At 43.4% G+C, this 24,881-nt stretch overlaps 1 long non-coding RNA gene across 1 annotated transcript in view; it reads left to right on the top strand.

Annotated features, from left to right (window-relative positions):
- The window catches only part of LOC149747499 (uncharacterized), a 58,292-nt gene extending 33,411 nt beyond the window's left edge, over positions 1-24,881 (top strand). The window contains exons 2-3 of the long non-coding RNA XR_016387926.1: positions 22,957-23,043; positions 24,707-24,881. This is a non-coding gene — a long non-coding RNA (uncharacterized LOC149747499). The remainder of the gene's footprint in view (positions 1-22,956; positions 23,044-24,706) is intronic.

Here is a 24,881-nt window from a genome sequence, read left to right as displayed (position 1 = left end):
CAACATTCACTAAACATCCAAGGAAAATGATTCCATCCTTTCCATTATAGCTGCTTTTATTTCCAAGACTTCTTTCCTGATGTGATGCATCCCCCTTTTATAACACCCTGTTCTTCTTTCATGGGTGCAGTGTCTAATCTTATCTCCTGTCTATCATCTTGAATTCCTTCAAATTGCACCTGTTAGTTTGGATCTCTGTCTTTCACACTGGAGCTTTTCTCAAATGTTTGGGGATGTTTAGTGGTTGTTTGGATGATTAGATTAGATTTAGGTTTAGAAGTCTAGGTTACCTGATAATACATAAGAGGAAAACACGAGAAAACGAATCAGAAGCTCTTTGCACTTGGCTTGGGCATGTGGTTTGAGAACTTCACTGTGAGGTGACCCCCAGGATCCATTTGTTAGACCCTTCTTAGGCTGGGCAGATTCCTCAGAGAGGAGGGTTGGCCACAATCCTGCCTAGAGGGTATGATCCTGGCATCCTAGCAGCTTTGAAAGAAGAAATGAGTGGGAGTTTCAACATTCAGTCTGAAAACATTGTTTTCAGCAGGGGACACCCCTGGCCTCAGTTGTAACTGGCATCCCCAAATATAGAAGCCCAATTTTACCTTCTCTGAATAGTCTGCTGGGGCTGTGGAGGAGAACTGGGGGTCCACATTTTAGACTTTAAGCCAATCTTCCTGTTCTAGCCCCATCTGGCGGTGCTACCAATCACCGAGCTTTTTTTTTTGGAGGGGGGTGGATTCTGTTGTGAAAACAGGTCTCTGATTCTTGGCTTTTCCCACAGCCAGTTTAAGATAGCTTTTTGGGTCTCCTAAGTCAGCCCGCATTCGTTCACCTGCTCTCCAGCTTCTAAAATTTTATTCCTGCTTGGGGACATTATCCCCTCTCCCACCCTCTTCACCTTTGTAGATTTAAACCTTTAAAAAACTCCTGCACTGTTATTACTTTAGTAGGATTATTTAATAGGATTTGGGGGAGGAAGGTTAGTAATCAGTTACACTTGTTCAATTTGCCATCTTGAATAGAAAGTCTTGAATAACAACCAGCACTAAACACATGCGTCCAGACTGCCTGGATTTGTTTGTTTTGTTTTTGTTTTCTTTCTTTTTTTTTTTGCGGTACGCGGGCCTCTCACTGCTGCGGCCTCTCCCGCCGCGGAGCACAGGCTCCGGACGCGCAGGCCCAGTGGCCATGGCTCACGGGCCCAGCCGCTCCGCGGCATGCGGGATCCTCCCGGACCGGGGCACGAACCCGCATCCCCCGCATCGGCAGGCGGACTCCCAACCACTGCACCACCAGTGAAGCCCCAGACTGCCTGGATTTGAATGCTGGCTTTAGCATCCTGGCTGTAGCATGTACTGGCTACTTAACCATAGGCAAGTTTCAGAAACTCTGCCTCAGTTTTCTCATCTGTATAATGGAGATAATAGTGGTACTGAGACAGGCCTGGGACCTGGGACCCTTTGCTGCAGTGCTGCCATGCTTGCACCTGGACAAATGTCTTCTTGAGCTACAAAATACAAAGAAACTATAAGGGACTAAAAATAACTGTGTGCATGCTGCAGTTGGGGCAAATTATGGACAAAAAGATACAAAAAGACCAAAAAAACCCAACAGCCACTTCTGAAGAGCAGAGAGCAAAAATGGCGTCGGGAGCAAAAGCAGGGTACTGTGCATGCTTCCTGCACTCAACACCACCAAAGGGGTAAGCAAAACACATAAGCCAGCCCTTCAGCCCAACCCCTGGACACACCCGCCACCCTCACCCCATATAACGAATCAGCTTGCCCCCTACTCAGAGAGTGCGCAAGGGAACCTGTTACTTGTTTTCACTCCCTCCTGCAGTCACCAGAGCCCCAGTAAAGCCTTGCCTGAATTTCTTATCTGTCCTCTAGTCCATTTCTATTGATTGGGGAAGGCCGAGAACCCTGGTTGGTAACAGTATATACTTCCCTTGAACGTTGTGAGCTCTAAGAATAGTGCCTAGCACATAGCAGACCATTCTACCTGAGATGATGAGATGAGAGGAGAGGATGGCGATGATCATGATGAAGATGTAGTGTTTACCGTGTGCTAACACCTGTGGCCGGGGGAATGAGTCTGGGGAAACCAAGATGAACATATCATGTGAGCTTCTACTCTTTCCAGTCCCAAACTGGTATGACTAGTTTTCCCACTCTGGTCTATACCATGTAAATACAGTATGTGCCCTAAGTAAACAACAAGCAGGTGGAAGTTCTCGTTGTGCAAATATGGCTGGTAAACATACAATGTACACAGAGTATTCAAATGAACTGGAGGCTAGCAATGCAGGGCAGTTGTTTTCAAATATGGTTGAATCTCTTCTGTTTAAGTACAATGGCTGTGGGCACCATTTCCCAAATGACTTACTCACACATTTATTTCTGAGCATCCAAATCATGTTGTCTCTTACTTGTTTTGCAGGGCAAATGACACCATCTGGATGAGGGAAACAGCACATGCTTGGGGCAGTGTCCCTCTCCCATTCCAACGGCTTAAGCAAAGTCTTCTCCCCCTTTCAATGAGCTTCCTTCATGTTTCCTTTCCTTTGGTAGGCTTGGCTTTCATCTTCCAAGCTCTGCTCTATTTGTCCTGCTGAGTAGGCAGCAAACCGGCAGGTTCTGTGATCGTGCTGCTCAGCTTTAAAACAAAGAAAAACAAAACAAAACAACACTCTGTTGCAATTTGCAAACTTCCCCTCTTGGAAGGCATAAGCCGCCAGGTTTTGTGAAAGCAACTGCTGCAGGGTCTTGAAATTGTTGAGGAAAAGACTGAAGTGGGAAAGAAAGAGAAAGATAGAGACAGAGGGAGGGAGATAAGCCTGGAGAGAGGGAGAGAAGGAGCTATAGAGGAAGGGAGGGAGAAAAAGAAGGGGTGAGGGAAAGAGGGAGGGAGGGAGGGAGGGAGGGTACCCCCTCACCCCAAGCCCCCAGGCTGAACCCTGCACTCAGCCTTTAAGAAACAAGGCTTCTTTATCATAAATGCATGTACCAGGCAAGGTTTTTCCACTGCAGATGCACTACCAAGCTGAAGATGACTAGACATTTTTTAAAAGATAGCAACTGAGCTAGTCCTGGAAGATGCAGCTATTCATGTTATCATTGTCACCATGCCCTGTTTGGAATGTTCTTCAACCAATAACCTGTATTTTGATGGCTCTCGCCCCCAGCTTCAAACATAAAACTTCCACTTCCAGGGGAGAATCTCAGAACAGATTATTCAGATTATTTGTAATTCATATTACAGTCTGTTTTCAGTTCTTCGAGTTCAGTCTCTCTGTCTGTCCACTCCACCTTAAGATTCAGGTATGATGTCCATTGGACACAAATCTAAGTGGGAGCCCCCTCTCTGAACTCAGAATTGCCCAGGATGAAGGCCTTACTCACTGGGTCATCTTGTTCTCTGGTTCCCTCTTTGTTTAGGGTGATTTTTCTCCCATGAAGCCCCTTATAGCCTCATGCCAATAGACATCTGGTTGACAAGCCCATTATTTCTATGGAGATATAACCAGACACTTCTACACCCCACACGTGGACACAGCTTAGACTAGGCTGGCAACCCTGCTACCCTCTTGATCCCTGTAAATCTCTTCCAGTCTCTTTCATGAGCCTCTGCCTTCACCTACCAATTCCACCTTAAAGAGTGAAAATATGATCCTTCTATTAACCAGAGCCCTTGAGTGCTTTTTTGGAGCTTGGCTTCCAGGAACAATGATACAATGTGCTGAATAACTCTGTCCTAATGAGCTCTGAGTACAAACAAGAGCTGTACTAATATATTGGAGAAACAAAGTAAGTAAGACTTATTCCTGCCCTGTGCTTTGGCTGCCGGTCTGGGACTCTATCCCCCATCCCCCCCAATCTCATCCACCCCCATAATTGATTGGTTTGAGGATTCCCCTGTCAGGCCCCAAGTTACACGGAAGCAGGCAGCTGTCTTTGGCTCAAAGGTGGAAGCAAGTCCTTATGGATCATCTGATCCCCAGCCAGCATCTCCAGCTACAGCCATGTCACCCTCAGATTGGCCTTCACTTTGGTTCTTGCTCAGTTTCTTGGCTAGAGAAGCGAACACTCCTCTTTCCTTCTGGGGCCACTTCTTCCTGCCATACTCTTTATTTTTACTGTGGGCCCACGGTGCTAACAACACAGCTCTCCACCTGCTCTCTTTGGGGGGAAACTCCTTGCCTACATTGCACTTGGCCTTGGGGTACTCCTCTCCCTGGACCATCATAGGCACTCAATTCATGCTAATTGGACCCTCTCCCTTCCTCCCTGGATTTTGAATCTGGAGCAGAATGATCCAAGGACGAAAGTGATTCCTGTGTAGTAGAGCTACTCCAACCAAGCTTCCTAAGGAGGCTACTAATTCCTGCTCCCTAGATTCTGGAGCAACCCTTGTTCCCGATCTTTCCGAAAGCTGACTGTTCTGCTTTCTTGACAATTCTGTGACTTTTCCTATAGTCTTCCAATAAATCCTTTTTAACCTTAAGTTAGCCCAAGTCTGTATCTGTTGCTTGCCACTAAGAGCCCTACCCGATTCCATAGGGATAGCCCTTTCTCCACCACGCTCTGTCGCCTGGGTTCATTTCAGAGGCAGGAAAGTTCAGGCTCATCCCCCTGCCACATGCCCACAACTCCCAGGCAAACTACAGCTTTTGATTCTTTGTTACCTTCTTTCAGAAAGTGGCCATCCTCAGTTTAAAAAACAAAAAGCTTCCCATCCGTGATCCCTCTCCATCGATATTACCCATATCAGACAGGGCTCAACCAGGAAAACAGAACCACTCCGAATATTTAAAGGAGAGAGAATTCAAGGCAAAGAATTGGTTACATAAATGATGGAAGAACTGATAAGCCAAACGGAGGACTGCAAAGCAACTCAGAGCTTAACAATGACACGAAGCCACTACCACACCTAGGCTGGAGGGACAGAGAAGGCACAACTACTGCTGGGGATGCCGCCCGTGGTAGAGCTGGGGATAAACACCCTGGTTCTCCTTTCCTCCTGCTCTCCAGTCTTCTACCAGTGCCTCCCATGCTCAACCCAACTGTCACCCAACTGACAGAGGAGGCTGGGAAAGAAGGCTACGGGGTCAGCCCTGCTGTGACAGAGCAAAACAGGGAGAAGACAAGGAAGGGATCTGAGAGCAGAAAGACCTTGTACAGCACATGCTTCGTTATTTCAGTGACTTTTGTGAGAGTATGATTTCATTTTCAAACTAAATGAATTTAGCATTTAAATAGCACTTAATAAGTGTATGTCAAGGTTCAAAATGCATGCATTATTTTCATTCCTTCTTAAGTACAGACATTATCACACCATGCAAAATAGAAAAGTGTTCTCTACTGGCAACAGCTGTCTCTTGACCATGGTCTCAACATAATTGACAAACCTGTTCCTGTCTTTACTGTTCTCTTTGACTCATACTTTTGTAGAGTGAAGGGATGCAGTAATCCCCACCACCGTGACCAAGAGCAGTTTTGGAAGCAGAAGTAGTGCCCCAGTATCCCCACACCTCCAGACCCTGCAGAAGCCAAACAACAGGGCAGTTACTATTTGGCAACTTAGTAACGCAAATTACTCAATTCCTCCCCTACCCTCCTGCCTTCTCCTGGCTTATTTCCCAGCTGCCAACTACAAGACAGGCTGGCCTCACAAGAGAGCGCAGAGAAATGGGAGTGACGTGACCACAGCACAGTGACAAAACAGGGTTCTCTTTCTTACATAAGGAGTCATTAAAATGTGTATAAACAAACATTTTGTTAGACAATTTGTTTTAGTTTCATTTTGCAATTTTAACTCTAAAAGTAATGCAAGTATGTGATTTGAGCACTCAATTTTATCAGTCTGTGTTGTATTAAATCGAGGCTCCAGCATTCTGTCCTAGCTTACATAATTCTGAGAAAGAGGTTCTGGTGCAGTGTTTAGGCTCATTCTCCCAAAAAAATCAGGGCTGGCTCTCCTCCTGCAGTTGTAACAGAATGGTGAGCCTGGGAACGAGAGAGGGAAGAGAAGACATCAGGACCCGGCACAGAATAAGCCCTCGATGTTTATTTAAACATTTATTACATAAATCTTTAATGGCGGAGTCAAGGGCAGAGACAGCACTGGAGTCTGGGTTGTGGAACTTCCCAGGGTCTCAGTATCCTGGGCTCATGTGTCCCAGCTGCCACAAACCCTAGCATTGCTCTCCAAACGAACTGCTACATCTCCACCTGTAGTCTATCTGGGTGTAGGTGTGCTTTCCCAGGGACCTCTCTTGTAATAAACTCCCCAAGGGAAGTTGCCACCTGGCTGTCTCATAGACACCTAAAACAATGTTCTGACACATGAATTTGTTCATCTCTACCCCAGTCTTTCATATCTTAGGTAATGGTACCCTGGCCATTCCTTTATCTAAGTTAGAAATCAGGGTATCATCCTGGCTACCTTATTCCCCCTACCAGCATCATTACACCCCTACCAACATCTAATTTATTCTGTCTCCCAAACATGGCATGAATCTGGCCACTTCTCTCCATCACTATAGTTCAGAACACCTGTTATTTAATATTTGGACTCCGTGTCACCTCTTAACTGATGATCTGGCTACATTTTTCATAGAGTGGTCATTTATTCATTCATTCATTTCACAATTGTGAAATGAATCGAGCTCCTGCTGTGTGTTAGGTGCTCGTGATACAGTGGAAAGCAAAACAAAGTCCTTGTCCTCGTGGAACTAACATCCTTACAGGAGTCAGTTGTCTTTCCTAAAGCACAAATATCATCATGTCTGTCCCCAACTTATATCAATGGCATCCCATTACCATCAGCATAAAATCCAAACTCTCTACTATATTCTTCCTCTCTAGCTCATCTCATCCCACTATCCCTTTTGCTTATCTACCCAATCACATGGAAACAATTTCAGTGACCTATAAATTTATTTACTTATTTATTTATTTTTGGCTGCGTTGGGTCTTCGTTGCTGCACGCAGGCTTTCTCAAGTTGTGGCGAGCGGGACCTACTACTCTTCATTGCAGTGCACAGGTTTCTCAATGCCGTGGCTTCTCTTGTTGTGGAGCACGGGCTCCAGGCGTGTGGACTTCAGTAGTTGTGGCACGCAGGCTCAGCAGTTGTGGCTCATGGGCTTAGTTGCTCCACGGCACGTGGGATCTTCCCAGGCCAGGGTTCAAACCCGTGTCCCCTGCATTGGCAGGGGGATTCTTAACACCGCACCACCAGGGAAGTCCCTCAATTTCAGTGGCTTAAATGCACCAAGCCTTTGCATATCTTGGAAGATCCCTCCCCTCATCACTTTGCCTTGCTAATTGCTACTCACCCTTCAGGTCTCGGCTTAGAGCTCTCTTGGCCAGGATTGCCAACTGTGTTAAGTCATGTTGGGGATAATGGAATTTGGAGGAGGTGCAGGATTCTCTGAGACCTGAAACCCATCCTGTCCCAACCACTTCTGCTCATTCCTTCTCCCCAAGTCTTTGAAAGAAATATGTGACTAGAGAACAAGGCCAGATAAATGCACACTTTTGTGTGCATTTTTCTGAGGTTCTGGCCTCTTGCACTGGATTGAACAATGTGGATTTTTTTGACCTGGGCTGGAGGGAGACCTAACTGACCTCAGAAAAGGACATTCAACATTTGAGCACCTGAGTACCCATTCTATTTGGAGGAGGCCAGAGCCCAGCACGTTGGAGGTGTTTGTCTAGTGGCAGCAGCACTGGCGGGAATGACCTAACTGGACTGTACCTGCAATAGAATCTTAGCTGGCTTTTCTGACGCCAGTTTTCCAGCCCTTTTGTCAGTTCTACGAGCTACTTGATATTCTTCCAATGAGTCACTGTCTCTATTTAGGACCACTATGTCAACAGAAATAATAAACAAGTAGGAATAGAAAAGTTTTATTTGAGCCAAACTGAAGACTATAGCCCGGGAGACACAGACTCAAGAATTGCTTGAATTGTGTTCCTCCAGACTCCAGAATGGAAGTGGCTTATACAGTATAGGCAAAAATTGAAAAATTACATACAGTTGTTTGTCAAGAATTAGGACTGGAGCTGGCAAGAAGTAAGGATGCTTATTAAGCAAGGATTGGTTGGGAGTCAAAATGGTCACACAGTTACAAGGGGGAGACTTTGAGACCAGGAGTTGGAGCTGGCAGCTGCTAGTAGGCATTGTTTTGAGAATGGCTGGTGGTGTCCTTGAGTTTGATACAGTTCAGAAAACTCAAGTTCTCAGTGATGCAGGAAACGTGTCTGAGACCACATCCACAATGGCCACCCAGCTCCATTTTGGATGCCTGAACCAGAGCCACTCCATTTTTATTTTTAAATGCATTCTTCAATGCTTAAAGCAGATGTAAAATGCATATCTGACAGGACATAGGACAGGCTGTTCTAGTTAGCGTAAAGTTCAAGCCAAATCGTGTATGAACCAGAATGACTTCCCCATACCTCAGCATGTGAAAATTTCTTCCATCAACTGGATGTGGTTTCTATTGTTGGAAACCAGACAACCTGAATGGTACAGTATCCTTTCTGTCTTATCCCCACCATGGGGCCGATCCCCAGTCCACACTCCAATGGCACGAAATGTCAACCCCAAGGATGATATATTCATCCTTGAGCAGGATAGTTCCACAGCAGGTCTTGACTTACCCACCCACCTCAGGCTTTCATTGATGGGTTGGAAACACAGATCTTAAATGGGAACAAATCCAGGCCATTTATCTTCTCAGCCACATGGGAGGACCAGAGGTTGTATTTCAAAAAAGAGCTAATTGTAAAGGAGGGAGATTCACCCTTGGCCCTGTGGCCCAGTTAGTATCCTGGCCTGTGGCCCATGCATATTGGCATGCCTCCTGCTTGGAGGCAAAGCCAGGGAGAGAGGAGCTGGACCTCTCCCTGGAGTCCAGTAGTCGTGGATGAATAGAAAATGTTTGTTGTTTTTCCAGACATTCCGTTGTTCCCTGATAAATGGGCACCATTGCTCCCTGCCTTTGTTACTTCACCATGCTCATGATTTATCGCCTTTCTATCTCTACTTCCATCTCCTGGCTTCTCCCTCTGGTGGGTGTATTGATTTCTCTTACCCCTACCAACTATTTGCTCTCACTGGGTCATAGCTTCTCGCCAGGCTCCTTCTGTCAACCCCACAGCCTCTTCTGCCCGGTGACTTTTCTGCCTCACTGCTTCTGCAGGCCACTCTGCTACGTAAGTTGATCCTGTAGATCCAAACTTCCCAAAAGATAGTGTGATTAGTCTGTGATCACTGCTCATCCAGAGAGTCCTGCACAAGGCCTATGGTTTATGGCCACTTTGCTCAGAAAGGCTAAAGAAGTGTCAAACACACAGAGCAAATGGATTCCATTCCAATCCAGCATTTCAGACTCAACGTGTACCAACCTAAGCCTGTCATCTTCACTTCAGGTCTGTTCCTTCTCCTGAGCACAGTGAACATTCTGCCGTAGAGATCTGGTCTTCAAAAGGAAGTCCTCTCCTATACCTTACCTCTCCAGCTTCATCTCTCTTTGCTCCCTCTGTATCACAACCATCTGAACTTCTCAATACATACTTCTTAAAATGAAATCAGCTCTCCCCACCCTCTAGCCAGTGCTCTCTCCTTTCAACCACACTCCACACAAGGGGGCTTTGTTTGGACTTCTGTCTCAACTTGTATTTCCTTTTCCCTACGAGAGCCCAGCCTGGAGTGCTTGAACATCTTCACCTGCTGCACCATGAACCTCCAGGGCAGAAATGATGATTTATTAATCTTTGGGCCTGGTCCAGAGTGGATATCAGTATCTAAAGACCAACTTGGCAATGATCCTCAAAGATCCTTCCCCTAGAGTTTAGGATACATCACCCCCTCCATCCCCTGGTCCAGCAGCCCATCTTGAAGAGGTGTGTAAAAATGAGGGTCCTGGAGACAGCTGAGTAGGGTCCCATGGTCCTTTCCCTGTGCCAGAGACTGCTCAGGGTCTGCAGGCTAAGTCCTGAGAGCAAGTCTCTCCATGGAGTGGCAACAGCTGAGAGGACAACACAGTGACAATCTAGGTGGTCCTTTTCCCGGCCTGCCTGGGGCTTTGGGACTGCCTGCCTGGTCTAAGTGCCCCTCTGTGCAATGAGCTAATTTCCTTTTGCTCTGTTGATTTAGCTTGTGATGTTGCTGGGCTCAGGAGTGACTCAGCTGATTTGCCTTTTGACATGCTTGAAGTGGTGTAGGAGGGGGGCAGAATGGTAGGGGATCAAGTTGCAACCAAAGTGTGAGTCTTATGGTCATGAGGAGGCCTCTTCTCACGCCCATAAGACCATGGAGAGGGCCAGAAGGGTTAGGGCCTGGTCCTGAATTTACCCCAGGAGTGTGGCAGGAGCTGGGGAAACTCTGCTGGCTCAGGAAGGATTTTAAAAGTTGCAGGGTTCACACTAAAGCCCAGGCTCTAGGACTCTCCCAGCAAGCAGCCAGAATTAGTGGTGGGAGTCCAGCTGGCAGGTGATACAAAGCAAGAGGTATATCAGGCCCTTATATCAAGATTGAGACAGGAACCAGTCTTCATGAAAGCTGGGGAAGGAAGCAAATTAAAGAAACAAATTAGAGTGAGATCTGAAACAGAAATCAGCCCCGTGAGTCTGGGCACGCGCTGGGTGGGGAGGAGAGACCTTAGGCTCAGAAGGACCGTCATCCATTCATCACTCTTTGCTGGGCGCTGGAGGCGCTGAGGTGACTGAAGCCCTGGAGAAAATCCCTGTTTGAGCTGGGTGGCGAACCCAGACACAGCAAAACTCGGTTAAGGCTATGGCAGAAGTCAGCACAGGGGCTGCGGAGCATAGAGAATGAGGCTCTGCCTCTGCTTTTTCGGAAAGAGGGTCTAGAGGTCCTTCCTAATGGAGGGGGGCTCTGGGAGTCCTTTATAGTGGAGGGGAAGGACTGAGGGTCCTTCACAGTAGAGGCGAATTGGTAATGGAAGGATGTAAAAGCACTTACTAGGTGGAAGAGAGAAGCCTGTGGGTGTACTGACATGGAGGTACGTTACAGCAAAGCCTGCTTGGGGCACTGCAGGTAATCAGATGGAACTGAGGCACTGGGTGCATGTGAAAATGTAGCAGCAAATGTAGCAGATGTGGATGGGAGGCAGAAGAAAGGGCTGTACTCCTGGTTACGACTTTAGTGGTCCTGACCCCTTGCCCTTGCATCTGACCTGATCAAATTACAACTCTTCCTCTTAAGGAGAGAAGATGAGTGATAGCTTACTCCTCTTAAGTATGAGTTCCTTTTTTCTTTTAAGTGTAGGCATCTGACTTGGCCTGGCCTCAGGGTGAGGAGGGGAAATTGCAACTCAGTGGGTACTCAGGTGTCCAGGACTCAACCCCAAACTCACAAGGTGCTGGAACAAGGACAGTATGATTAATGTTAGACTACCAGATGTTATAGCAGGGTAGAGATTACGTGATGGTTAGGAGAGCTGGGAGCCTTCTGGGAGGGCACTTGCATGACTGAGAGAGAAGAGCACAGCTTTCACTTCAGAGTTCAGATAGTCCTTGCTAGCTGTGTGTCCTTGAGCAAGTACCCAGTCTCTGAGCCACGGGGTCCTCAGCTGTGAAATGGAGATTAGAGCACCTGTTTCCTAGGGTTGTTTTGAGGATAAATGAGATAATTTATGTGAAAGAATCTGGCACACAGTGGATATTTGGTTAAAGGGGATTCTCTTCTGCTTCTCCCCCATGACTTTATTCAGTGTGTATAAAGGGTAATAGCTGGCTACATAGCTGTTTAAATCAATGAGAGAAATAATACCTCAAAAGAAAAATAGGCAAAATATAGAAGTAATTAGTAGAAGAATACATTTTAATGGCTATTAATCATATATAAATATAATACCAGATACATACAAATATACAGCCATATATATTGATATATATATTTCATTAACAAAAAAGGTAAGTTATAGCAATAATAAAATAACAGCTTGACAAAGTTTATAAAGCATTTAGTCATAAGCACAGTGTGATCCCTTTCACAATTTATAAAGCATTAGTACTCTTTTTCTGTGAACTACCTATTTGTATCTTTTGCCAATTTTTGTGATGGAGTGTTGCTCTTTTCTTATTGGTTCATAAGAGCTCTTTATATAGATTAGATTTTAACCTTTTGATGGCCATATGTGTTACAAATATTTTTCCAGTTTATCATTTGTCTTTTGCCTTCATTTCTGGTATTTTGGTTGTACAGAAGTTTGAATTTTTTTATGCAGTCCAAATCACCAGTGAATGTTTTCCTTTTTGGCTTGGCAAAAAGGATAAAGTTTCACAATACACAGCAGAGGAAAGGCTATCCCTAACATGAGATTGCTGGCTTGGGGTAGCATGGACTGAGACTACTTTATATAGATCTTCCTAGTCTCACTCCTAGTCTCTGACTCTAAGTTTCTTACGATGAAGTCTTCTTTTTTTTTTTTTTTTTTTTTTTTTTTTTGCGGTATGTGGGCCTCTCACTGTTGTGGCCTCTCCCATTGCGGAGCACAGGCTCCGGACGTGCAGGCTCAACGGCCATTGTTCATGGGCTCAGCCGCTCCGTGGCATATGGGATCCTCCTGGACCGGGGCACGAACCCGTGTCCCCTGCATCGGCAGGCAGACTCTCAACCACTGCGCCACCAGGGAAGCCCACGATGAAGTCTTCTTATGAAGACTTGGCTTCCCACATAGGTGTGAGCCCAGGGAGAAAATGCTCTGATCACACAGACCTCAGTATGCTAGTCCTCTCAAAAGCTGTGTTTCTCATTGAAAATTAATTGACTACGATCTGGTGTATAGGTCTAAAGAGTTTGGTAACTGTGAGTCTGCCCTAGAGATGAAGCTGTTCTCAGTACTGACAAAATCAGGTTTCTGAGCTGTAAGTCTGAGAATCAGGGTCTGAGTTGAGTTAATTCATCCAGACCTTTTTGAGACAGGTCAGTCTTACCACCTTTTCTTGGAGATAATCCCCAACATTTCCAGTGCTATGCAAGTACCTTTCTCAATAATAGGTGGTGAAGGAGAATGTGCCAGAAACCCCATAACTAATAATAATTAATAATCACACTTACCCCCTAAATAAGCACTTTTTAGGTGCCTGGCACTGTTTTTAGCACGTTTAATGCACTAGTTAATAACCACAACATTTCTATGATGTCAACAATATTAGTTTCTAATTTACAGATGAAGAAAATGGGGCCCAGAGAAATGGAGTAAGTAACTTGACTAAAGTTACTAAGTCAGAAAGTGGTGCTGTCAGTATTTAACCCTGAACCATCTGTTTTCCTCTGTGCTTATGTTGGTAATAGTTAATTATGACCCTGCCTTGAATTCTCCCTTTAGCTTCGAGATCTTCACCATAATTATTCCACTATTCCAAAAATAAGTTGATAACCTCTTTCTCACTAATTTCTTAATTTCCTTGTGAATTTTCAAATCTCCAGCACGAAATCACACACGTGGGCACCTTGTGGGTAACTCACAGGTACCACCTGCCAAATTCTTCTTCCCGGAAAATGTGGGCTTCCATTCTTCCACTGGCTTCATGGCTGCTGTGTGAAGTGAAATTTAAAATATAAAGAGTTCCTTGTGCGTTGTCTCCGAGCCAGAAGAAGCAGCAATAGGCTGACATGTTCCATATGAGATCTTAGGCCTCAAGGAATATGTCTTTTCCTTACCGTTTTCCAAAGTATTGCTTTAGCTCTTTATTTTCTGAATGTGAATATAGAACTTTATTTATTTATCAGCTTCAGATGGTTTTAGTAATGCTCAAATAACTAACATTGACCAGTCTATAATTGAATCAATTATTTGAAAAATATAAAAATACTTTGCAATTTTGTTTTATGAAGTGCTATTTTTATGAAGGCTAGAAAACGTTCTGTAGACAGAAAACTGGGAAATAGAAAAGGAGAGTACGTTGTGCCGCAGGAAGAAACAAGAGAGAAAAACCGTGGGAAAAGCAGGAAAATTAATAATTGATTATCACTTACCGTTGCCAGTCACTGTGCTAGATACTTCATTTACATCATCTTGTTTAACCTCTGCAACCACCCTGGGACATAGATTTATTGCATCCATTTCGTGGATTAGGAAACAGGCTCAGAAAGGTTAAGTAAATTGCCCAGTTCATACCGCGAGGTGATTTGAGTACAGTTCTCTTAGACCCTCAGTGCCCTGGACACAGGAAGGAAGAAAATATCACAAAATTCAAACTGAAGCCTAGCAGAGACCTGAAAAGGTCAAAATGAAACTAACCGGAGATGAAGAAAAGAAGGATGATCAGAGTGACCGGAGAGGTTCTACTAGTCACTAGGAAGAGGTGTGGCCTCTGAATCTGCCGGCTTGGAGCAGGGCAGGGGCAAGTGGCTGGAGCTGGTGCTGATGGAGGTCAGGATGGAAGATGGCTAGAGGGCCTCAGCAAGTCAGAGAGGCTGTTGTTTCCAGGACAGCTGAGTGAGGAGGACCTGAGTTAAGGTAAAGACATGGTTGGCCTGGTGCAGAGACAAGGGCCCTGGTCCTCTCTAGCACAGAAGAAGGCTTGAACTCAGTGCATGGCTCCTCCCTTTTGGAGGGTTAGATTCTTTGTCAAAATCTTCCATCAGGAAAGCCAGACTTAGCCACCATGTTATCAATAATGTTCCAGCAACCCATCAAGATCTTTTCTGATGATATGAGTAGGAATGCCACAGGAAGCTTTCAATCCATTCAAAAAGGTATTTACCAAAAAACCCCACATTTTTTTTTCTATGTGCCAGTTATGACTTAAGAGATGGGGATTAAATGGCATGCCTCAATACTTTGATCCTTGCCCTTTGCAACTACAGTTTAGTGGAGGAGACAGATACTAATCACATGATCATACAAATAAATGTAAAATTGAAATTTTAAAAGTGCTCCAAAGGAAGGCTTTGCAATACTGTAAGAGCATAATAAATAAGGCATCCTTGAGAAAGCAATGCTTGTGCTATGATGCAGGGAATGAGTAGAAGTTAATTATTTGAAGGAAGAATATTACATTCCAAATGGAGAAACCATCAAGTGCAAAAGTCTTTTGTTTTATTTTTTTTCTTTTTTTTTTTAACATCTTTATTGGAGTATAATTGCTTTACAATGGTGTGTTAGTTTCTGCTTTATAACAAAGTGAATCAGTTATACATATACATATATCCCCATATCTCTTCCCTCTTGCGTCTCCCTCCCTCCCGCCCTCCCTAAGTCTTTTGTTTTAAATTGTTCATTCTGGAGGATGGAGGCTTAGTGCAAGTTCAGGACTTTGCACACATTTTACAGTCCATCTGGATTTCTCCTTTCCTAACTGGAAACTTCCCTAATGGACAAAAAGTCCACATTTCAGGTCAAAGATAGTGCTTTTGTCTTTAAGCGTAAGATGGTTTTTATTTATTCATGCATACATACATACATACATGCAAGTACCTATCCATCCAATCAGGTCTCCAACCAAGTGTCTATTCATTTATCTATTCATTCATCACCCATTCATATATCCATTTAATCATCCATCATACCAATCATCAATCCATGTGTCATCTACCCCTTCACCAGACAACCATCCATCTATCCATGCATCTATACACCAACTCACATTCTATCTCACCATTTGTTTATATATCCATTATCTGTCCACCCACCTACCTATCCATCCATTCGTTTATCCATGTGTCCATCAATTCATTTATCCATTGATGTATCCATATATTCATTTACTCCTCTGTGATGTAATAAATATGTTTGGTCTCTACCCCTGGTTCCTGACACAGAGTTCCTAAATCCCTTGGAATTTCCTGGGGGATAGAAAAATGTTTTGTTCTCATAAGGCAACTCTTGGTGGGCTCCTGTATAGCTTCAGAATGGGGCTGGTCACCAGAAAGATCAAGCCATGATTAGAAGTTTTGAACTTTCAGCCCCACCCCTTCATCCTCTGGGGAGGGGGGGAGGGACTGGAGATTGAGTTAATCACACCTACAGTGATGAAATTTCCATAAAAATTCCAGCTATGGGGTTCAGAGATGTTCCAGGTTGGTGAATGTATCCAGATAGTGGGAGGGTAGAACACCCCAAACTCCACCTGGACAGAAAATCCTGTGCTTAGGACCCTTCCAGACCTTGCCTTATATACCTCTTCATCTGCCTGTTCATTTGTATCCTTTACAATATTCTTTATAATAAACTGGTAAACATAACTAAAGCATTTCCCTGAGTTCTGTGATCTGTTATAGCCAATTATCAAACCTGAGGAGAGAGTCATGGGCAGCCCTGATTTGTAGCCAAGTTGGATAGAAGTGTGAGTAACCTGGGAACACTCTACTTGTGACTGGTGTTCAAAGTGGGGGGAGCAGTCTTGTGGGGATGAGCCCTTAACCTGTGGGGGTCTGTGCTAACTCCAGGTAGTTAGTATCAGAATTGAGTAATGTGAGGGAAAACCCCACACATTTGGTGTCAGAAGTGTTATGAATGGAGAAACAAGTTTTCTTTTACCCACCCCTCCTACCAACCAACAATTTATTCATGTATGCATTCACCCATCCCTCCATCCATCCATGCGTCCACCCAACTATCATTGTATTCATCCATTTATCATTCATCCATTTAATCATCCAAGTAAGTATTCATCCATTTTCCACCCACTTATTGACTCATTGATACATTCATCCATTTCTATTGCTTCTGTGACAAATTACCACATACTTAGTGTCTTAAAACAGCACAGATTTATTATCTTACAGTTCTAGAGTTCAGCAGTCCAAAATGGGTCTTAAGGGGTTAAAATTAAAATGTGGGTAGAGCAGCAGTACTTTTGGAGGTCCTAGGGGAGAATCTGTTTCCTTGCCTTTTCCAGCTTCTAGAGCCCACCTGCATTCCTGATCTCATGTCTCCTTCCCTGAACTTTAAAACCAGCAGCCTACCATCTTTAAATCTCTAAATCTGTCCCTTCTGCCTTCCTCTTATAAGGGTACTTGTGATTACATTGGGCCAACCCAGATAATCCAGGATTATCTCCCCATCTCAAGGTCAGTTGATTAGTAAACTTAATTCCCCTTTGCCATGTAAACTAAAATATTCACAAATTTCAGGGATTAAGACATCTTTGAGAGCCATTATTCTACCACACCATCTGTCCATTTATGCATTCATTCATCCATCTGTTCATTAGTCTATCTTTGTGTTCATCTACCAATCCATCAGTTTGGTCATCCATTCACTTATCTAGTACCTATGTACCCATGTACGTATGTATGTATGTATGTATGTATGTATGTATGTATCTATTCATCCATCCATTGTCCACTTATTTATCCATTCATCCAACTAATCATTCACTTGCCCACCACCCATTCATCTGTCATATTAGCCATCCATCCTAATTTCATTATTCCCATTTATCCATTCAATCATCCATTCCTCCACCAATCATTCATGCATCATTTTTTCTTCACTTTATTGTGGTTTGCTTTCCTGCGCTTCACAGATATTTCATTATTTTCCATGCATCATTTTAACTATCCAACCGTCCATCTAATCATTCATGAGCTACCCTTATCTACCTTGTCTCTTTTAATTAACTAAACAATACGCTTCCAAGACTACACACACACACACACACACACACACACACACACACACATACACACACATCACCATTTGGACCTACTTACCAAAACAGATCATCCTACCTGGATCTTTGCCATTTGTTTTCAACCACCTATTTTTTTGATCCTAACTCCAAATGACTTGGAGCTCCTGGCTCCTAATCCTGACTCCATTTTGCCTGTGGTACTTTGTACTTGCTCGATGTCAATGGGTCTTCCAGGAATTTTACTTCGTTTACAGAGCTCTGCCTGTGGTGACCCTGATTTGCCCTTGCCCTTGTTAATGCCCAGGAGTAAGGAGAATAAGCAAACTTGCAATATGTGAGTATTTGTGCAGGGGAGGTATTGGATCAGAGCTGTGTCTCAATGTTTTCTCTGCTATACCCCCTGTGACCCCAATGAGGAGGTTTGTGTTTTTTGTTGTTTTTTTTTAACATCTTTATTGGAGTATAATTGCTTTACAATGGTGTGTTAGTTTCTGCTTTATAACAAAGTGAATCAGCTATACATATACATATATCCCCATATCTCCTCCCTCTTGCGTCTCCCTCCCATCCTCCCTATCCCACCCCTATAGGTGGTCACAAAGCACGGAGCTGATCTACCTGTGCTATGCGGCTGCTTCCCACTAGCCATCTATTTTACATTTGGTAGTGTATATATGTCCATGCCTCTCTCTCACTTTGTCCCAGCTTACCTTTCCCCCTCCCTGTTTCCTCAAGTCCATTCTCTACGTCTGTGTCTTTATTCCTGTCCTACCCCTAGGTTCTTCAGAACCTTTTTTTTTTTAGATTCCATATATACGTGTTAACATACGGTATTTGTTTTTCTCTTTCTGACTTACTTCACTCTGTATGACAGACTCTAGGTCCATCCATCTCACTACAAATAACTCAATTTTGTTTCTTTTTATGGCTGAGTAATATTCCATTGTATATATGTGACACATCTTCTTTATCCATTCATCTGTTGATGGACACTTAAGTTTCTTCCGTGTCCTGGCTATTGTAAATAGTGATGCAAAGAACATTGTGGTACATGACTCTTTTTGAATTACGGTTTTCTCAGGGTACATGCCCAGTGGTGGGATTGCTGGGTCATATGGTAGTTCTATTTTTCATTTTTTAAGGAACCTCCATACTGTTCTGCATGGTGGCTGTATCAATTTACATTCCCACCAACAGTGCAAGAGGGTTCCCTTTTCTCCACATCCTCTCCAGCATTTATTGTTTGTAGATTTTTTGATGATGGCAATTTTGACTGGTGTGAGGTGATACTTCGTTATAGTTTTCATTTGCATTTCTCTAATGATTAGTGATGTTGAGCATCCTTTCAAGTGTTTGTTGGCAATCTGTATATCTTCTTTGGAGAAATGTCGATTTAGGTCTTCTGCCCGTTTTTGGATTGGGTTGTTTGGGTTTTTTTAATATTGAGCTGCATGAGCTGCTTGTAAATTTTGGAGATTAATCCTTTGTCAGTTGCTTCATTTGCAAATATTTTCTCCCATTCTGAGGCTTGTCTTTTCGTCTCCTTTATGTTTTCCTTTGCTGTGCAAAAACTTAAATTTCATTAAGTCCCATTTATTTATTTTTGTTTTTATTTCCGTTTCCAGTGAGGAGGTTTGGATGAAAACTATACTTCTCACCATCTAGGTTGATTTTTTCCCCCAGGGAATTAAGACAAATAGTAGTGAAAATATTTATGGTGTGATGGTCATAAAGCCATTTTGAAAATTACAAAAAATCTCCAAAATTGCCATTATATAAGGAAAAACTAATAAAATATGGCTAACTTTATTTTTAACAAGTTTTGTTCCTCTCCCAGACTTTTGCCCAACAAATACTAGTAATAAGTTGGGAAAGCATCTACTACTGAAGCAAAAGCATTAATAGTGGCAACAACTATAGAATCACCACTCCCTCACCAACACCGTCATGATTTATAGTTGTCAGAACTGGTAATGGTCTCTCGCCACAGGCTGAGCCATAGACGGTACACCATGGGCTATGTGACATTGCCAGTGCTCAGCTAAATGCCACCCCCTGCTCTGTTGCTCAGGAGAGCACATCAGAATACAAATGAATAGGAGTGACATTATTATAAGAATATCTGCTCCCATTTATTTATTTTTTTAAAAGGTAAATCATTTAGGGCTTCCCTTCCCTGGTGGCGCAGTGGTTGAGGGTCCGCCTGCCGATGCAGGGGACGCGGGTTTGTGCCCCGGTCCGGGAAGATCCCACGTGCCGCGGAGCGGCTGGGCCTGTGAGCCATGGCCGCTGAGCCTGCGCATCTGGAGCCTGTACTCTGCAACGGGAGAGGCCACAATAGTGAGGGGCCTGTGTACCGCAAAAAAAAAAAAAAAAAAGGTAAATCATTTAGACTGTGCTCCTTTGTATATGATCAGTGACAAATTACCGTATACTTCATAACTGGCCATGTCAAGACCTAACACTGAGAACCATGGCTAAATGACTGCTAGATTCCTGTATAGTTTTAAGGTCAAGAATCCATCACAGGCACATGTTTAAATTGGAATGAAATTGTCTGAGCAAGTCTTGGTAGCCCAGCTCTTCTCCTGCAAATGCCATTCACTTGTTGGGTAAGCAGAAGGCAGAAGGTACTTCATGGAGCTCAACACTGGCCAGTCCTTTGAGGGCGTTGTTTACACTTCTTCAAAACCATTCAAGAAAAATTTAATGAAAAGTGTGCTGTTATCCAAAAGAATATTTCAGAAATGCATGAAGAGGGACAGTGCCCTGGCAATTCTCTATGACCGATCAGTAGTCTGGTCTGGAAAGATGTCACACCTTAGCAGTTGGAAGATTCTACAGCCCTGAGTCAAAAGATTTTGGAGGCACTGACATTTCAACCATGTGAGGACACTGGTTTATGAATATGGCCTCTGGTCATCACTAAGACACATGCAAATTATACAGAATGGGTTTATACTCTGATGTCTCATGTATAAAATACTACACCTGAAATCCTCAATAATAATTCTTGGGTTTATGCCAAAGCTCTTTTACATGCTGCATCTCATTTGACCCTGATGGCACCCTAATAAGTTGCCTAGACGGCATTATCCCCATTTTACAGGTGAAATGGCTACATCATTGTGGTCACTGTCAAAGTTAATGTCTGGAGATGGCAAATAGGTTTTACACTGCAAGCCCTTCCTAGTTGGTCTTACCCCATATAGGTGGGGACAGTATAAGAGTTTGAATCCCAGCATGTGGAGACCATTGAGGGCCATCCTGGAGGATGGCTACCACACTTTGCCCTGGCAAAAACATGGAAACTAATTAATTAATTAAAAAGAAACTGTAGTGCTTTATTCCTACAGTGAAAACAGCATTGCTTTTTTTTTTTAATAGTCAATTTGCAGATAATCATGTGTCTAAATTGGTCAGTAATGTTGATGGCAGAATTGTGTACATAAGGAAAAGAATTCCACAGCAACTTGAGGCTTGGTAAAAAGCTTCAGCTTCAGCAAGTTGTTATGGCTAAAATGGCCTGTGGCTGCAGGAAAGTACACTTCTGAGTGAGAATGAAGGATTTATGGAGCTATTTCAGGGTAGGGTGACCAGTGTTTTCAAAAAATCCTGTCCAAGAACATTTGAGGTGTGACTTTCCATGAATCATAGTTACCAAAAGTGAGCACAGTCATTTATACATATAAACTCATTTAAAAAATCAGAATAGTGCTTGTGCCATACATGGCTGAGAGAGCCCTACAGCACTTTAAGAGTTAAATCAGCCCAATTAATACACAAGGGATGGAGGTCACATATCAGCAGAAGGCACTTGAAAAGACAGAAGGTCCCTCAGGCCAAAGGCAAGAAGGACAGAGATGGACTTGGGTCGAATCAATGGAATTAATATGTTTCAAAAAAAAAGCCAGGGGCTTCCCTGGTGGCGCAGTGGTTGAGAGTCCACCTGCCGATGCAGGGGACACGGGTTCGTGCCCCGGTCCGGGAAGATCCCACATGCCGCGGAGAGGCTGGGCCCATGGGCCGTGGCTGCTGGGCCTGCGCATCCGGAGCCTGTGCTCCGCGACGGGAGAGGCCACAACAGTGAGAGGCCCGCGTACCGCAAAAAACAAAAACAAAAACAAAAAGCCAGTCAACAGAAGGGGGAAGGTCTACACAGAACTTGGGAAAATAGGGGCCAGAGGAAAGGATGTAATTAACAATTTGTTCAGCAGTTACCATGTGCTAAATTTGTACAAATAATTTAATCCACACAACAACCCTATTATCGAAATCAAAAAACTTTAAGTTAAGTGACTTTCCTAAAGTCACCAGCGGTAGAGCTGGAATTGAAACCAGATCTCTTTGTCTCCAAAGCCTGTGGGCTTAACTATTCTTATCCAGTTTTGTCCTGGGGAAAGTGCTTTTGGCAGGTCAGGGCAGTGCCACTGGCTATACATATTTTTTTTATTTCTTTTTTGGGAGTTACCTCCACACACCATGGGTCACTGGCGTTTTCTCAGTGGCAAATTCACAGGCACATGATTTCGAGCTGGAAGGGAGAATAGAGCTGATACTGCCCACCCTCCTGTTACAGATGATATCTGTGAGTTCATTTTTTATTTTTATTTTAAAAAATATTTATACATTTATTTATTTGGCTGCACCGGGTCTTAGTTACGGCACCTGGGATCTTCATTGCCACGTGCATGATCTTTTAGTTGCGGCATGTGGGATCTAGTTCCCTGAGCAGGGATCGAACCCAGGCCCCCTGCATTGGGAACACAGCGTCTTAGCCTCTGGACCACCAGGGAAGTCCCTCTGTGAGTTTATTTTTGCAAACTGCCATGAACCCCTCTCCACCAGCTCTTGGAGGATAAGGTCCATGATATAGCAGGGAATTCCATTTTTGGCAATTGGTGAGAGTGACTCTAAAGGGATGCAGTTGATTTCCTTATGTGGTTTGTTGGATTCGTCACGATCTAATCAGAAAACAAAACATTCTGAGAGGTTAAAAAACGAGGACTTTATCTGAGGACAAAGAGGTCTGGGACCAACATGCTTATAAATTGGCTCAGAATTGTTTGCAAGGGCAGCATTATTGGAAATAAGTGTATGGCCTCATAAGATACTACTTTGAAGGACAAAATTCATTGGGGTGATCATCCTGGTATACTTCAGATCTCAGCTAATGGGGAGCTTTCCTTGACCTCCTTGATCAAGGCAGATCCTTTCAGCACAGGCTCTCATGGCACCAAGTGACCTTCCTTTATGGCACTTACCACTGCTGTTATGTTTTACATTTGTTTGCACGATTATTTGACTAAACGTCTGTCTTCTTCACAGATTGCAAGCTCCAGGAAGGCTGAGTTTGTGCTGCATTTTATTCACCGTTGTATCCCCAGCACCCAGTACAGTGCTTGCCAGTTGCAGGTAATCAGTGAATGTCCTTTCAACGTATGTGTTCGATTGTAAGCATCAATCTCCTTAGGTATCCACCCAAGATAAATGAAAACATATGTCCACACAAAGACTTGCATGTAAATGTTCATAGCACCGTTATTCATAATAGCCCCAAAGTGGAAACAATCCAAATGTCCATTAGTTGGCGAGTGGATAAGTATTGTAAAAGACGGCATTATCCATACAGTGGAGGACTCCGCAGTGATAAAAAGGAATAAACAGATAATATATTCTACAACGCGGATGAACCACAAAGATGTTGCATTAAGTGAAATAAGCCAGACACAAATGACTGCATATTGCACTGTTCTGTAAGGATGAAATTTCTAGAAAAGGCAAAACTATAGAGAAGAAAGCAGATCAATGGTTGCCTGGGCCTGGGAGTGGGAGTGGGGAGTGACTGCAGACAGGAAGAAGGGAGCTCCTGGGGGAGGTGGAAATTTTCTAAAACTGGATTGTGGTAAAGGTCGCACCACTGTATAAATTTACTAAAAATCATTAAACTGTGCACTTGCGGTAGGTGTGGGGTACGGTATGCAAACGGTCTTCGATAAAGCTGTTAAAAATGTTTAAAAGAATCAGTCTCCTTACTTAGTCATTTTATCCCATCTTACGTTCTGGGAATACTATTTCTGTGGGACATTGTGCCAGAGACTGCTAAGTGAGTCTCTCAACTCTTTAGTGACAGAATCTCAATTTTTAAAATTGAAGTATAGTTGATTTACAATATTGTGCTGGTTTCAGGTGCACAGCAAAGTGATTCAGATATATATATAGATAGATGTAGGTAGATCTATATATACTTTTTCAGATTCTTTTCCATTATAGGTTATTACAAGATATTGAATATAGTTCCTTGGGCTATACAGTAGGTCCTTGCTGTTTATCTATTTTATAGATAGTAGTGTGTATCTGTTAGTCCCGTACTCCTAATTTATCCCTTCCCCTGCTCCCCCCTTTGGTAACCATAAGTTTGTTTTCTATGTCTGTGAATCTGTTTCTATTTTGTAAATAAGTTCATTTGTATTATTTTTTAGATTACACATATAAGTAATATATAATTGTCTTTGTCTGACTGACTTCACTTAGCGTGATAATCTCTAGGTCCATCCATGTTGTTACAAATGACAATATTTCATTCTTTTTTATGACTGAGTAATATTCCATCATATATATATATATATATATAGAGAGAGAGAGAGAGAGAGAGAGAGAGAGCACATCTTCTTTATCCATTCATCTGTTGATGGAAACTTAAGAACATCAATTTTTTAAAATATTTATTTATTTATTTATTTGGCTGCGCCGGATCTTAGTTGTGGCAGGCAGGATCTAGTTCCCTGACCAGGGATCAAACCTGGGCACTCTGCATTGGGAGCGCAGAGTCTTAACCACTGGACCACCAGGGAAGTCCCAAGAACCTCAATTTTTAACTTGACACATAGCCAAGCAAAACTTTTTTAAAGTACCATATTTCCCAGCCTCCTCTGCAGCTTGGTGTGGCCATGTGACCGAGTTCTGGCCAATGAGATGTAAGCAGAAGTGATGTGTAGTATTTCCAGGAAGGCTGTTTAAGGGACATGACTCAACTCCACTTTTTCCTGTCTTTCCTTTTTTCCATCCAAAAAAATAGGGACTGGTGTTCCAGCAGCCACTTTGGACCATGAAGTGACCTTGGGAATGAAAGTCAATGATGGTGGAGCAAAAATACTGAAGCCTGGGTTACTGGCAATACCACAGAGCTCCATGCCTCCCTTGCACTGCCTGCTTCCCAGATTTCTTTTATGCAAGACAAAAATAAACTTCAG

This window comes from Delphinapterus leucas, chromosome 15 (assembly GCF_059928025.1).
Source record: "Delphinapterus leucas isolate spDelLeu-1000000601 "Yukka" chromosome 15, BTC_Dleu_Yukka2, whole genome shotgun sequence".
NCBI classification, from domain to species: Eukaryota; Metazoa; Chordata; class Mammalia; order Artiodactyla; family Monodontidae; genus Delphinapterus; species Delphinapterus leucas.
The sequence above is the reverse complement of the archived record's forward strand: the minus strand, read 5'-3'. Positions and strand labels throughout refer to the sequence as shown.